This window comes from Artibeus jamaicensis, unplaced genomic scaffold (assembly GCF_021234435.1).
Source record: "Artibeus jamaicensis isolate MK-2021 breed Jamaican fruit bat unplaced genomic scaffold, CSHL_Jam_final contig_585, whole genome shotgun sequence".
Classification (NCBI taxonomy): Eukaryota; Metazoa; Chordata; class Mammalia; order Chiroptera; family Phyllostomidae; genus Artibeus; species Artibeus jamaicensis.
Window position 1 is genome coordinate 1,024,793 of NW_026521894.1, and position 15,726 is coordinate 1,040,518.

Here is a 15,726-nt window from a genome sequence, read left to right on the forward strand (position 1 = left end):
CACACACAGTGAGGATATGAGTTAGTTACTGGAAGCCAGGCTCATGACCTGAATTTGTGCATCCAAATCAGGGAAAAAGCCTGACAATGACTTCATCCTTATTAGATGCTGCTGCTTAGAAAGTATTCTCTCTACTCTTCTTCTGAAAAGTCCCATTTAGAAATACTAGTGAATTCTCTAGGGGGAGCTCAGTTGCTCAGGGCACCTAGTGGCTTTTGGTGCTTTCCTGTAGGAGCTTATCTGTATTTGTATTGTATTTACCAAGAATGAAACGTAGCTTTGCCTATTGAATGTAAGATTCTCCAATCATTCACCTGTCTCCATCCTTCTCAGGATAGATAGCTCCCCAAACTTCTTACATAGGTGCTGCAACAGCAGGCTGACTGCTGCACTTCTCATTTTAGAAGAGGGAAAAGCTAGGCAGAGACTGTGGGTAGAATAGGATGCATACTTCCTCTTGAATGAGGATGCATAAATCTTGAATTTCTCTAGGTTCCCATTCTCACAGCTGGGTTGGAATCAAGTCATCTTCTAGATCAATGCAAAAGGCATTCACCTACTCGCCACCTCTGTGCTGTTCCTTTCTTGCTTACAAAATAGCCACATCACTTAGGGAAATAGGCTTATGGGCTTCTAGTACCAGGATTGTCACTTTATTTGTATCACTCTGGCAAATTACTCAACCTTTCTAAGTGTTGGCTTTATCTTTTCTATAATGGAGATAACAATAGTATCTTTGTCACCTGGTTGTTGCCAAAATTAAAGTAAGCCATGTAAGACAATCTCCAAATCCTACATGTATTAGTCGTCTATATATAACATTAGTGGTGGTGTCATTGTTATTGTCTTTTGTTCTCTTGGACCTTGAATTCTTTGTTCTACTGACTTTGTGGGTTTCCAGTCAGCTTTTGCTCCATTATCCAAACCTGCTTTTGTGGGGTAGCAGGGGGTGAAATTTGTAGAGACAGAAGTAGCCTGGGATAGCTTCCCAATGGTAGTCTGTGGAAATGGGTTACAGTATGCCTTGAGATATGCATCCTGTCAGCACTTGCAGTGGTCAAGGACTCCTAAGAAGTCACCTTCTGCTTTGAGCAACATTCCGAAGGGCTCCTCAGAATGCTGCCAGCACACCAGCACCTAGCAGGAGAAAGGCCAGGAAGCATCTGAGTTACAGAAGATTGGTTAGAAGACCACAAAAAGTTCACACCAGGTAAAATTTGTGGTCCATAAAGGCTGAGCAGAGCTCAGTGTCTCAGGAGAGGGGCTTTTTGGACTTTCCTGCAGTGGGAGGCTCATAGGTGTGTTTATGATAGTGTGGGGGGGGAAGATAAGTGTGTCAGAGCTGCTGGGGAGAATGCTTCCCACTTGAACTTGGATAATGCCATTTTTCACTGTCTAGAGTGCCCCAGGGTAAAGCATTTCTTTGCCTTGATTCTTTGCCTAGATTCTTTGCCTGGATCGTGTAGTATCTCCTCAATTATTTTTCATTCCTCTTGTTCCACCAAAGCATTTTTGTGGATAAGCCCCCCTTCTTGGTTGTTAAAAGTGTGAAGACTCCTGATTCTAAGCAGCTTATTTCCTCTCAGGTTACTTACCAGTCCTTGTACGTGGCCCTGGGTTTCTGAGAAACACCTCTTATACAAGCCTCTTTAGGTCCTGTGAGAACATCTTTAATGCCTGCAACAACCACTGCTGAGTGTTCTTGACCTCATCTGAAAAGACATGTCAAACAAATCTCCTTCTAGCCATACATGATTTGATGGGATGATGCAACCACAAAGTAATCCTCCTCATTGTCCTGGTGGATGTCTCTTCATTCAGTAAAGTTGGCTTCTGAGGCCTGGTGTTTTGCATCTCACTCTGCTTTACACAAAGTGTCTCTGAGAAATGTGCTCTAGGCTAAACCTTCACTAAAAGTGAGATAGGATGCCCAAATGTCCATCCCAAAGTCCAAACCTAAAAACAAACAAAGAGAAGCCACCCAGAAAAGTGAGAACTGACCACCAAATTGGAGTGAGGAAGAGGCTTGAGGCATAGAAAAAAATACTTTTATGTTCAAAGGAAAAAACAGAACTTCACACAGCTGGTGAGAATGTTCTGGAACCCCTTATCCCATGGGTTGGCTCAAATTGAAAAATGAAAGATATTGAAGAAAAGTCAGTGAGTTTTATAAGGTGATTAAGTAGAGCTGTTTTGAAACCAGCATTTATTTAATACCTATTATGTGTCAGGATTTAAATTCTTTGTTTGCTTTCATTTTGACAACTGTGTGAGTTAGGGACTATTTTACAGGTAAAACTCATATAGGTAAAGGAACACATCTAAGTGAGATGTGACCTGGGAATCACACTTATGTCCTACTTCAAAGCCTGTGATAGACACTTCAACAAAAGTCTATGGAGCAATTGTTTACCTTTGTAGGTTGGTATTAGACTAAAGGGCAAAATTGCCATTCACTTATCCATGTCTTCGTGCATTCCTGTGTTCATTCCTTTTAACAAGTATTTAGAGTGACTATTCTGTTCCAGGCACTGTGTACTTGGTCACAGCATGTCCTTTGGTCTATGGTTTAAAATAATCCAGTAGGTTAACACCTTGTAAGGAAATATTTCACTTCCATGATTTATATCGAAGTAGTAGAAACATATAGATAAAAAGAGCTAGAAGTCCCTGTGTCCCTCCTTATCTCTAGCTACTGAATTATTACAGATTGCATTATCAATATAATTTCTAATTAGTGATGCTGCCTCTCTTCTGGCATGGGATTCTGGTGTGACTACACCATGATTTTTCAATGACCAAACACTACTAGCAGCTGATATCCTGCTTTTCCAAGCCCTCTTTTGGGGAAAAATCACTTTCATATCAACAAACTCAGAGCTTTGTAGAGTAATGACCCAAGTAAAACCAATAGCTCCATCCATATATTAGAACCTATCACCTATTTCTATCAAGAACATTTCTTTAGTAGCCTCCCCTTCCTTTTCTTGAAGCATCCTCTTTCTCCTCTCTTCTGAATCATTTTTATCAGCACTCATACATGCTGTGACTTCTCCCATATTAAAAAAAATCAAACCTTGATTCTACTCCTTTTTTTGTCATCTCTGTTTCTTCCTTCTTCCTTTATGGAAAAACACCTATGAAAAATTGTTTTTGTTCACTCTCTCTAATTTCTCTCCTCCCATCTCCATTTAACACATTCTAAGCAGAATTTTTCTTTCTCCTGACATTTCATCAAAACCTTTTATCAAGATCACCTTAAACGTGAAGGCCATTTCTGACTTCTCATACTATTTGATGTGCAACAGCAATATTGTGACCTAGTAGATCCCTCCTCCTTGAAACACTTTATTCACTTGTCTTGCTGATTACCATATTCATTGATTTTCTTTTAAATTTTCTGGATGCTTTGTCTAGAGTTACTTTTGTAGATTCATTTTAATCTACCCTGACTCCAAATGTTGAAGCTCTTTACTACCCAGGTACATTGTCTTGGGGTACTCATTCAGTCCTGGGCTTTAAATGTTGTCCCCTCTGCCCTACGTCCATATATCCATGCCTACTTGACATATTGGAACTATAATAGGCATCACGAAGCCAACATGTCCTGATGTTTCCTCCTGCACTTTCCTCTCCTGTACCTCCTGCTTCTCCATTTATGGCAGCTCTATTTCCCCCATTATTTCTGGCTCAAAGTTTAGTGATATCTTTGACTCTCCTCTTTTTCTCACTCACTGCATCAGATCTGCCAAAAAATTTTGGTCACTTCTGCTTTCAAAATATTCCAAGAATTGAACTACTTCTTACTACCTCCAATGTTGATACCTCGGTTTCAGCCACCATGATCTCTTGTCTGAGTTATTGCATTAGCTTCCTAATTATTTTCCCTGATTCTGTTCTCAGTCTCCTATGCCCTCTTTTCAAAACAGCAGGCAGAGTGATCCTGCTCAAAACCCTCTGATGCTTCTCATCCCAAGGGTAAAAGCCCAAGTCCTCGCATTGGCCCAGGAAGCCCAACAGAATCTGGCTCCCATTTTCTTTGTGACCTCAACTCTGCTCCAGCCACACTGATCTGTTTCTTATATAACAAGCACATTTTTGCTTCAGGCCCTTTGCACTTCCTTTTCTCTCCACCTAGACTGTTCCTCCCACAGGTATCCACATAGCCAGTTCCCTCAATTTCTTTTAGAGAGATGATACTCAAACATCACATATTTAGTAAGGTTTCTTTAGACCAACAGCTCAAATTTTATCCTCTACCCCACATTTTTTATATCCCCATTTCCTTCTTTATTTTTTGTCCAAGTAACTTAACACCATCTACTACTATATATTTTACTCAATTATCTTGTATACTCTTGGTCTCTCCAAACAGACTAAAAACCCAATGAGGACAGCAAATTTTGATGGTTTTATTTATTGTGGCAGTCCAGCACTTAGAAGAGTATGTGGTATGTAGTATATTCTCAAAAGCATTGAATGAATAAATTGGATATTGAAGGAAAAAATGCCTAGACTAGAAAAACTGCTTAGCTTATAAAAGAAACCTGAGAAACACCAAAATATATAAGAAGCCACTTCTAAAACCCCCACACTGGGAAGTTACTAGATACTAGGTCTCATATTTCTAAATCTCCTCCATGAAGTGCTTAATAAAGTAAAATATTTGCTATTCTCTTTTGGGGACTGAGAGGGGAAAAATTGCAAATATTGCAAAAGTATAAGGTGAAGGCCAATGATAAATTAGCTAGAATATTGCTTATCATGCTTTAATATCAGCAATACTAAAACACAATACTAGCCTTGAGTCAAGTGTTGTTATGGGCTTTTATCTACCCATGCTTTTTCTCGAGGCAGTTTAGTTCTGCTCCCTCTTCCATGAAAACATGGGCAAGTGTTAAATGATAAACACTTCTTAGCAACTTACACAGGAAGCCTGTCTGTGGGACTGCATGTCAAAAGAAGATGATAAAGCATGAGGTTGTATCCAGTGTGATAATTGAATTCTCTTCTAAAGGGTGAGTTTCATGTTAACAACAGGCCCATTTGTTAAGCAGATCTGAGAAATGGGTGCTAACTGTGAAGTCTTTTCAGCAGCAAGAAGAATCTAGTGTGGGGAGGTGGGAATAAGTATGGTGAGAAAATGACAGTAAAAAATATATGTAAGTCATTTCAAGTGTTTAGAGGGCCTGACACGCAGGCTTCGCACTTTAAGACACTGCACTGCACCTTGTAGTTGATAGTCAACAAAGGCAAGGCTTGTACTGCAGCCCTTACCAGCCATGATCTATACCTCCCAAATCTTCTTTCTCTGATCAGCTACTTATTCTAAATTCCATCTTGCAGTATTGACCCTAGTCCTATACTTTGTACTTACTCACTGTTCTTAATTTCCCAGTTTCTACCTAAGTGCTGACAAGGATTTTAGGTCAGGCTCCCCACTGGATATTTCCACTCTTGTCTTCAAAACACAAGACACCTACCTCTCTCCCCAGCTCCTCAGCCCAAATCCTCACAAGTTAAAGGAGGAGGAAACCCAGTCCAGATGACTTCCTAGCAGGGTTTTGCGTGTGCACCTGTGGCAAGAAGAGTTTGCAACTCTGGCAGCTAGGGTCATCTCATCTTACCAGCACCTCTTTGTTCTGTCTGATTCAACAAACTCCATGGCAACACAGGCCCCTCTCAGCTTACCTGATCTTCCTGGACCTCACTGTTAACAACTCTCTCACTTAGTTGAGTGTGGTGTAAGCCTCCCTCTCCCCATCACCTCCTCTGATTCTTGCATCCCTGCAGCGAGTGGAGGTAGCCTCTCTGGGGAGGGACACAAGGAGGAAATATTGAAGCCTGTGGGTGAAGGAGTGGGGAGTGAATCTCTGCTATTACAGAAGTCCTGCTATCGAAGACTGCAGTTCAAGCAGAAAAGGTGATGTTGCTGACTTTTGCATTCAATGGGAATCTGACATACTGCATGTTTTCAACTTTTTTTTTAAATTTTGGGATAATTAACACAGTGCATTGATGCTTGTGTCATTTCAGATACCTCCTGACAGCTAAGTGTGAGAACACATTCCTCTATCCTTCCTGACCCATAAAATCAGTCACTTATATGTGGTTTTGAAACTTATGTGCCCTAAACTGAGGCTTCTTAGGCCATGACAAGCATCCAGAATAGGCTAATTAGAAGAAAATCAGCCATTTCATAAGCCTATTGGTTTATTCTGAGTTTTTATCGTTATCATTTTTATAATAAACATTCTTTCTTATTGTTTTACTATCCTTTTAATTCTTATTTTACATTTGTAGAGCATTAGACAACTTTTGAAGCATTTTCTCACACACCACACCATTTGGCTCCCACAGAAGTCCTATAAGGAAGAAAGGGAATGTATCCATGGTGATGTGTCCTCTTGAAGTTGATCACATCACAACAAAGTGTGGAGAGCCCCAAGAACTGGGTGGTGTCAGGACATGAGTCCAGGACCTCCAGCTCCAGGCCCAGGGCTTTCCCCCATCCTCACTCCTCTGATTGCATGCCTTACTGGGTTTGAGAAGGAAGTTTGAGCTGTAACATGCGTGAATGTACAATAATCAGACAAGTGATAACAAGGCTCTACACTACTATGCATGCTGTTCAATTGATGTTAAGGAGAATTGGTATTATCTCATCTTTACTCCTTTCTCTTAAATACCCTCCCCTAGACAGAATCAATCTCCCTTGCCTCTACTCTCCTATACCATGTAATTCAAAAGTACTAAGAAAACACCTATATGAGTTTACTACAGATTGGTATAAAAGGGTGGCTTGGTTGAGATTAGAATGACAACTTTGAGGTTAAGCAACACTCCTGAAGGTCTTCTCAGTTCTTCAGGCAGAGAATATTATTCTATCTGTCATGAAAGATTCAGGGACATAGTCACAGGTGTCAAGCAACATCCTGAGCTTTCACTGGGGCCTAGGAGCTACAGGGGAAATTCTCTGAAGCTTTACTTTATTTGGAAGTAAAGAGCTCCACAGATATAGCTGATGGACTGAATGGGGGAGTGTCCCCATGGAAATGAGAGAGAATGGGAAGCTGTAGAAAGAAATCTCCATGAATGAATAATGAATCTGGCAGGGTGAGCCAGAGGGTCTGAGGACAGGAAGGGACCGGAGACCCTGGTGTAGAGTGAGGCTGCCCTAGATGCCATTCCACTTCCCCTAGTGAGTCTGTGGTCCCTGTGGGAGAAAAGAGCAGGAAGGAGCCCTGTTTGATTGCATGTCCTGTCCCTCTGCTCTGGGTCTAAGCCCTAAAAGAGTGTCCATTTCTCCACAGCTACAGAGAGAGGGCATCAATGAAGTTTGGTAAGAGGAAACTTCTAATTACAATGCTGAAGAACATGCAGCTGCCCTGTAATTGTCCCAAGCTATGGGCAGGTTGGTGACTCACTCTGTCTGCATCCCAGTCAAACACTGGTAGAGGAATCCAAGCTTCAGAGATCCACATAAAAGTAAGGGTAAGACCACACTGACCCATAGTATCAGCAGCATGGCTTATCTGTGAAACACCCCAGCTCTTCCAAAAATAAGGAAGACTGAGGCTTGGTGGATACAAGGCAAAACATAAGGAAGACTGAGGCTATGGTGAAATGGAAGACCTCTAAGAACGATGGATAATGGTGGAACCGAGGAACTCCAACAAAGAGTGACATAGGTTTATGTGATTTCACCAGCATGAACTATGAGGCTTCAAGGGCAAGAAGCAGGTCTGGTTCATCTTTACAGGTGGAAGATGCTTAATGATGATTACAGATACTTGTGCTTAGAGGTTAGAGCCTCCTTGTTTTTTTTCTTCCAATAGTTTATTTTGAAATCGTGGTAAAACATTTAAAATTAAAATTTGCCACTCCATACATTTTTTATGGGTACAATTCAGTGGCATTTAGGCCATTTATGTTGTTGTATGACCATTCCACCACCCATCCACAGGACTCTTTATTTGGTAAAACTGAAATTCTGTGCCCATTTAACAATAACTCACCACCTGTCCTCCCCCAGTTCTTAACCATTCTACTTTTTGTCTGTATGAATTTGACTACTTTAAGCACCTCCTGAGTGGAATCATGTAGTATTTGTCCTTTCTGTGACTAGCTTATTTCACTGAGCATAATGTCCTCAAGGTTTGTTCCCATTATAGTATATGTCAGGATTTCTTCCCTTTTTAAGGCTGCAAAGTATCCCATTGTGTGTGTATCATATTTTGTTTGTCCTTTCACATGTTAATGGACACTTGGGTTGAATCTGACTTTTGGTTATTGTGATAATGCTGCCATGAACACGGGCCTGCATATATCTCCCTCTGTGCTGTTTTGCACATTTTTTATGCCCCCATCCCATCACCTCAGCTCTCTCTACACCTGACCAACTCTTACCCACCCTTCTGATTTCACATTCAATGTCACTTCCTTCAGGGAGCTTTTCTTAAATCTATTGACCAATTTAGTTGCCTTTCCCTGAGCTCCCATGGTTCTCCAAAGCACGTTTTTGCCTGTCTGTCTTTCCCACTAGCCCTACCTATCCAGATCACCATGGTATCCCTAAGACCTAGCACAGTGCCTGGACTATAGAAACCTTAAGAAAATCCTTGAACATAAGAACACATTCAGCAAATTAGGCAGGGATCAATTATGCAGTGCTTATCCATGCAAGCCACCTTGGAGGCTTTCATTCTTGTAAGGCACTCCCCTGCCAATTGATTGTTCCTTCTCTAAACTGTGAGGACAAGTAGAAGCCATGTAAGTTGTGTCTCCTGAATTCCTAGCACATCAAGTCTAGTTGAGTAGATAAAGTGATGCAGAACATGATGAAATGGTCAAAGAATGCACTAGTTCCTTATGGCTGCTGTAACAAATTACTACAAATTTAGTGACTTAAAATAATCCACATTTATTCTCTTATATTTCCGGAAGTGAGAAATCTAAAATCAAAGCATTGGTATGGCTCTATTCCTTCTGGAGGCTTCAGGGGCACAAGTGTTTTCTTTACTCATCTGGTATCTGGAGACTCTCCTTCTGATATTTTTTTTGAAAATGGAGGAGACTAAGCTCATGGCTCCTTCCTCCATCTTCAAAGCATATCATTCCAGCCTCTGGTGTCATCACCACATCTCATGTTCCCTACCCTAATCCCTGCCACCCCTGTGTCCTGATTACATGGGGCCCACCCAAACAATTCAGGATAATGTCCCTATGTCAAAGTCCTTAACTTAATCACATCTGAAAAGTCCCTTTTGCCATGAAAGGGAACATAGTCACAGATTTGCAGGTATAGGATATAGATATATAGATATAGAACATAAATATCTTTGGGAACCATTATTCTGTCTGCCACAGGAAGTTTTACATGAGCCAAACCAGTGAGGGCAGATTGCTAAGGGTGGAACTTGAGTGTGCATGGGAAGGCTAAAAGGACTCGTCAGGTTAGGCAAATCAGTGTGGCTTGCAGTTAGAATATCAAGGACATGGCTGGTTGGGGAAAAAAGGTTTTGGTGAAAGAGGTGTGTGAGGTAATAATGGGGAGGTACTGAGGACTTCTGTTCAGATTTCTGAGTGCTCTGGCTACTAGACAAAGCTATCTGACCTCACTCTGATGGTCATAAATACCCTATGGCAGTTCCGTGCAGAAGTTCTGCCCTCTTTCCACTGGGTTGGCTCTGGACCACCTCCCAGCATCCTTTTTCAGATGAATTTTGACGAGTACTAAGATGGAAGTGGAATAAACCTCCTCAGATCTTTGTGTGAGCATTTAGTTGCTTTCCCAGTAGCTCTCAGTAACATCCACTGAATAGAAGTGACACCCAGGAGCTGGTGCTTCCGATTCAGTGATAAGAGTACAGATCTGAGGTTTGACGCCCAGCAGGCGGGGAGATGTGGCTTCCACAAGGAAATCTTGTATCCATCTGTTTCCAGAGAACCCAGGAGACAACAGAAGGTGTCCTGTTTCCCTAAGGAGGTCCCTCCATGTTGCTGCCCCATCAGCAAACTGGAGAACAAGACCTGGCTGGGGGTGAGGTCGGGGCTCATTTTTGCTACAATTTCTATCTCCCCTGTTCTCAGCCCAGGGACAGGGTCAGTGGGGTGCAGCAGCTGTTGATGCTGAGGTGAATGAAGAGCTCAGCACTTTTGGTTGCCAGAATCTGAGCCTCTGCACCACCTGGTGGGACTCTGGGGAAAATGTGAGGTGGGGGCAGGGCAGGTCCTGGGCTAAGCTGTCATAGTGTCTTCCCCACCCTCCTTCAGGGCCTGCCCACTAGTTTGCTCTGATAATTAACTGAGCCTTAATGTATTTCCTGCCTTGCCCAAATTTCCATAGTAATGCTGGGAACTGGGTGTTGTTTCTTCCAGCCCTAAATTCTTTTTTAGCTGAGCCTGCCTACTTCCTACAACCTAAAAATAATCTGATGTATCTTGCACCTGAGCACATCCCCACCTCCATAGTACAGGGCAAGACCATGCCAGTCGGATCCAACATCTTTTTGGTCAATTGCCTTCTAACTGTTTTCACTGCTTTACCCTTGATCCTCTTCAGTTAATTCTCTCAAAGCAATTTAGAACATAAATCTGATCACATCATCTTCCTGCTCAAACCCTCCAGCCTCCTCTCCGCAACCTAGCAGGCTCTGCATGGTCCTGCTCCTGTGGACTCCCTTAAGCTCACCTCACATCACTCTCTGTCCAGCCTCCAGTCTGGTACTTGCACATCAGGTTATTCCTACCACACAGTCTTTCTTCTTGTTACTCCTATGGACAACAGACTTTATCCAGATTTCAGAATTGCTTATTCTCTCACTTAACTCAGCCCCTGATTGAATGTGACCATCTCTTGGAGGCCTTTTCCAACCACCACATCTGAAACGATGCTGTCTGCCACCTGGCATCATTTATCTCCAAGGTGTTTACCAATGTTTGACATTTATTGTATGATGATGTATTTGTGGTCCCCTGTGTTCCCCACTAGATGGTAATCTTCGTGGAGGCTGGTTTTTATCTTGTTCATCACAATACCTCATATAGTGCCTAGCTCAGAGCAGACATGTAATCAATATTTGTTGAATGAATAGATTAAAGCATTTACTTCATATACAATGACTGGGATTATTACCTGTTGGGCACTATAATAAGTGGGCAGTTTTGTTTTCTGTAACCTGGGAACTCATAGTCATTTGAGTAAAGATTTAAAATATATATATTTATATTTAAAAGTTTTATATTTGCATATATGCAAATATAAAACAGTGTGATAAATGCTATACATGAGGTATGCATAAAGTAGCATAGAAATGCAAGAAACTAATTTTTCCCAAGGTCTAAGAAACTATTAGACAATGGAGAAGAATTTAAATTTGACCTGAACTTCTGACTCTTCAGTTGAAGGTCTCTGAATAATCCTTAGGACTAACTGGTTGCTTCTAAGTCCTTAATATTAACTGAACCATCATAGATAAAGTTGCCTAGAGATCTGAGGATGCCTACACCCACAAAGGTTGTTGGGAAGATATCAGGGTTTCATACTGGCCCAGAGGCTTGCCCCTGTGAAACCAGTGGCTTTTTAGACCCTCATTAGGAAACCTAATGTAGGGGCCACTGTTCCTAGGTAGGACCTCACCAGGGCAGGGCTCACTAAGGGCCACCCTCTGTGTGTTGCCAAGCCTTGAAGACTGACTGTTAAGTCACACGTGGCAGCCAACCCTGACTCAGAGAGCTCCCCTAAATTGGCCTCCATCACATAGAGAACCATCCTAGCTGTACCATTGTGGGTGATGGAAGCTAGTGTCGGGGAGGCTGGAGAACATGATCTCGGCCATGAGTGGCTGTGGGAGGCTTCTCTAGGCTATCATGTATGTTTTTCAAGAGTCAGTAGGAGCACTCTGATATATATCCAATAGGTAGCATCAGTTAGTTTTTCAGGGAGAAGCCCTGAAAAGGAGAAGCCCTTCACAGGAAAGCACTGTGACAGCTCACCCTGGAAGCAATAATGCTACTGAGGAGACAACAGTGCTTGGGAAGAGAACAGATAAAGAAAACCACTCTGCCCAGTCAGCAAGGCTGTTCTTATATAGTCTCCCTTCCAGGATGGGCTCTGTAAACAGAAGGACTATCAATAATCATCCTTACACTTATCAGAGGCTTTTACACATTATATGATTTGGTCCTCACAGCAGTCTTATGAGATGAAAGAATAATGTAGTCCCCCTTAAAGTTTATTATAGACATTTGGGATATAAATAAATAAATAAATACACACTGAATAAAATAAAAATTACCATGAAAGTATCTACTATTAATATGTTGGCCTGGCTGGTATAGCTCAGTGGATTGAGCGCGGGCCTGCGAGCCAGACAATCGCGGTTCAATTCCCAGTCAGGGCACATACCTGGGTTGCAAGCCGGTTTCCTGCAGGCCAATTCCCAGCAGGGGATGCACAAAAGGCAACCATACATTGATGTTTCTCTCCCTTTCTCCTTCCCTTCCCCTCGAAAAATAAATAAAATCTTAAAAAAAAATATGTTGGGAAATCTTCCACCGGGCTTTTCCCCCAAGGGTATAAATGTATAAACAGTTGTCAGTTCGTGGATCATTCTGTCCTGAAAAAGGCCAGCTAAGAGTGGCTCAGATTCCTATCCTATGGCTCTTGGAAGTGTGTCTGAAAATCCTTAGAGATTTATAGTTTCATGGTGTACCCCAGCTCTAAGGTACCATCATCTTTGAATTTCTCTCAGTTCCACACAAGATATTATTGTTTCACACTACGACCATGCAAATGAGGAACTCGATCCTTCCCCCCATTTCCATTGCCCCCCATACACGCATACCAAAAAACCACCCCCCAAAACCATTCACACTCAGAATTTTCTGTGTGCAGAAAAAGGCTTTAGGGAGAAATGTTTAGGGAGACAGGAGACATTTTTTTCTGTAGCTGTTCAAACAATTTTACTATGTTGTTCAGCAGAATTTTCCCTTATCTGCTCTTTCCTAATTTTCCAATGCATTATTTAGTTTGAATGTAGAACAGTTTAGGGATAGCTTTTTGACTGGTCTCTGTCTTCCTTGCCCTTGTACTCTTACTTTCCACTTAAATGTGCTACCAAAGAATTTTCCACAGCGGAGATGTTCCCTCCTATATCTTGGTAAAGTTTTTTTAGTTGCAAACTGTCCAACTCAGGCAAAAAAAATTATCCAAAAACATAGTTTATCTCACAGAGTTGAGAGGGAGAAAAAAACTAAAGAAACAATCTCAGAAAGGATAGAAACCAAAGTATTCTAAATTAATGGATAGTTGAAAGCCCACCACCACTATGATAACTTGAGACCTTTCCAATTTTTCTTTCAACTCACTCAAGATTGAAATTTCAAGGAGAGCATCTGATTGGCCTAGCTCACTACATCTGCTCACAACTTAGCCATGAAAGGGCAACCCCACCAAAACTGCTTTCAATGGCAGACAAGTAGTTTGCCAAGCAAATGGGATTGCTATGTATTACCCATAGTGGAAGAACAGAAAATTGACCCCCCGTTCATTTGTCTCAACATTCTTTTAAAAATTGATTGGGGACCTGGTGCAATGGAGGTAATATATTCTTTTGTATATTTCTTTTTTAAAATATATTTTATTGATTATGCCATTACAGTTGTCCCATTTCCCCCACTTCATTCCCCTCCAACCTGCACACCCCTCCAACCCACCTTCACCCCTTTAGTTCATGTCCATGTGTCATAGTTCTTTAGCTTCTACATTTCCCATACTACTCTTGCCCTCCTTCTATTTTCTCCCCACTGTCTATGCTACTTATTCTCTGTACCTTCGTCCCTCCTTCCTCCTCCCACTCCCCTGTTGCTAACCTTTCGTATGATCTCCACTTATGTGGCTCCACTCCTGTTTTAGGAGTCTGCTTAGTTTGCTTTTGTTTTAGGTGTGGTTGTTAATAACTGGGAGTTTGCTGTCCTTTCGCTGTTCATATTTTTTATCTTCTCTTTCTTTGATAAGTCCCTTTAATATTTTATATAGTAAGGGTTTGGTGATGATAAAGTCCTTGAATTTGACCTTATCTGGGAAGCACTGTATCTGCCCTTCCATTCTAAATGAAAACTTTGCTGGATAGATCAATCTTGGTTGTAGGTCCTTGCCTTTCATGACTTGGAATACTTCTTTCCAGACCCTTCTTGCCTGTAAGGTGTCTTTTGAGAAATCAGCTGACAGTCTGATGGGAACTCCTTTGTAGGTGAATGTTTCCTTATCTCTTGCTGCTTCTAGGATTCTCTCCTTCATTTTAATCTCGGCTAATGTAATGATGATGTGCCTTGGTGTGCTCTTCCTTGGTTCCAACTTCTTTGGGATTCTCTGAGCTTCCTGGACTTCCTGGAAGTCTATTTTCTTTGCCAGATTGGGGAAATTCTCCTTTATTATTTGTTCAAGTAACTTTTCCACTTGTTGCTGTTCTTCTTCCCCTTCTGGTACCCCTATAATTCAGATGTTGGAACATTTAAAGATGTCCTGGAGGTTCCTAAACCTCTCCTCATTTTTTTGAATTCTTGTTTCTTCATTCTGTTCTGGTTGAATGTTTCTTTCTTCCTTCTGGTCCACTCCACTGATCTGAGTTCCAGTTTTCTTCCCATCACTATTAGATCCCTGTGCATTTTCCTTTATTTCACTAAGCATAGCCTTCATTTTTTCATCTAATTTGCAACCAAAATCAACCAGTTCTGTGAGCATCCTGATCACCAGTGTTTTTGAACTGTCCATCTGATAGGTTGGCCATCTCTTGATTGCTTAAAAGTATTGGCTCTAGAGCTTTGATCTGTTCTTCTGATTGAGCCATTTTTGGTCAGGTCCTGCCTATTAGGTATGAGGGGCGGAGCCTTAGGTGTTCACCAGGGTGGGTCAAGCCAGTGGCTGGGTGGTGACTCTGTTTATGGGGGCAGGGTCAGAGAGGGAGCAATGGCGCTTGTTCTGTGCTCTCTCGGATTTTGGTCTCCTCTGCTGCTTCCCACAAGCCAGCACCTTTTCAATCAGTTCTTTTAGGTCTTATTTCCCATTGCTTGGGTCCTGGGTTACATGGACTGTCTTGCTGCCTGCTTTTGCTTAAGTGTTCACCAGGGTAGGGCAACCCAGTTGCTGGGTGGTGACGCTATATGTGGGGGCAGAGTCAGAGAGGGAGCAAGGGTGTTTGTTCTGTGCTCTCTTGGATTTTGGTCCCCTCTGCCACTCCCCACAAGCAAATTGGGCTTTTCTGGTGCTGGTTCCCAAGTAGGTGGGCTTGTGTACATTCTAGGACCCTGTGGGCCTCTCAAACGAACTCTCCTGTGAGGCTGGGAGTTTCTCCCAGCACTTCAACCCCTTCAAGTTTTTTCAATTGGTGCTTTTAGGCTTTATTTCCTGTCACTGGGGCCCTGGGTTGCATGGTTTGTCTCACTGCCCATTTTTTCCCTGGTTTATCTGTGCTCAGTTATGTGTCTGCTGTCAGCCAACCACCTTGTGCGCCTTACTGGGCTTGCTGGTTTCCTCCCCACACCCAGGTCACCAACCACCGCCTTTTCCTGCAGGGACCCCTCTCCCCTGGCTGCTGACTCTGCCCCTCTTTACCAGTCTGGATGAATGGTTCCTTGTTGTCGGACTTCAGTACGGTTCAATTTTCTGTCTGTTCTGGTTGTGTTTTTGTTTCTAAATCTGTATTCTTATATTTGGTTGTGTGA